This window comes from Austrofundulus limnaeus, unplaced genomic scaffold (assembly GCF_001266775.1).
Source record: "Austrofundulus limnaeus strain Quisiro unplaced genomic scaffold, Austrofundulus_limnaeus-1.0 Scaffold4465, whole genome shotgun sequence".
In the NCBI taxonomy this organism is placed as follows: domain Eukaryota; kingdom Metazoa; phylum Chordata; class Actinopteri; order Cyprinodontiformes; family Rivulidae; genus Austrofundulus; species Austrofundulus limnaeus.
Window position 1 is genome coordinate 1 of NW_013956867.1, and position 934 is coordinate 934.

General features: G+C 47.3%; 1 long non-coding RNA gene across 1 annotated transcript; it reads left to right on the forward strand.

Annotated features, from left to right (window-relative positions):
• The first annotated feature begins 6 nt into the window (after positions 1 to 6).
• On the forward strand, positions 7 to 908 carry LOC106512140 (uncharacterized). Its single transcript, XR_001309629.1, has 2 exons — positions 7 to 247; positions 472 to 908. It is a non-coding gene; the product is annotated as an uncharacterized LOC106512140 (long non-coding RNA).
• Positions 909 to 934: the final 26 nt, after the last annotated feature.

Genomic DNA, 934 nt, shown 5'->3' on the forward strand with positions numbered 1-934 from the left:
TTGGTTGAACCAGATGTGGACAGGTTCTGGTGTTGGTTGAACCACATGTGGACAGGTTCTGGTGTTGGTTGAACCACATGTGGACAGGTTCTGGTGTTGGTTGAACCACATGTGGACAGGTTCTGGTGTCAGTTAAACCAGATGTGGACAGTTTCTGGTGTTGGATGTGTGGTGGCAAAAGCAGAAACACTGACAGTTGAACCAGATGTGGACAGGTTCTTGTGTTGGTTGAACCAGAAGTGGACAGGTTCTGGTGTTGGATGAACCAGAAGTGGACAGGTACTGGTGTTGGTTGAACCAGATGTGAAAAGGTTCTTGTGTTGGTTGAACCAGATGTGGACAGGTTCTGGTGTTGGTTAAACCAGATATGAACACGTTCTGGTGTTGGTTCAACCAGATGTGAACATGTTCTGGTGTTGGTTGAACCACATGTGGACAGGTTCTAGTGTTGCTTGAACCAGATGTGGACAGGTTCTGGTGTTGGTTGAACCAGATGTGGACAGGTTCTGGTGTTGGTTGAACCCAATATGGACAAGTTCTGGTGTTGGTTGAACCAGATGTGAAAAGGTTCTTGTGTTGGTTGAACCAGATGTGAACCTGTTCTGGTGTTGGTTGAACCAGATGTGGACAAGTTCTGGTGTTGCTTGGACCAGATGTGGACAGGTTCTAGTGTTGCTTGAACCAGATGTGGACAGGTTTTGGTTGAACCAGATGTGGACAGGTTCTGGTGTTGGTTGAACCAGATGTGGACATGTTCTGGTGTTGGTTGAACCAGATGTGGACAAATTCTGATGTTGGTTGAACCAGATGTGGGCAGGTTCTGGTGTTGGTTGAACCACATGTGGACAGGTTCTGGTGTTGGTTGAACCACATGTGGACAGGTTCTGGTGTTGGTTGAACCACATGTGGACAGGTTCTGGTGTTGGTTGAACCA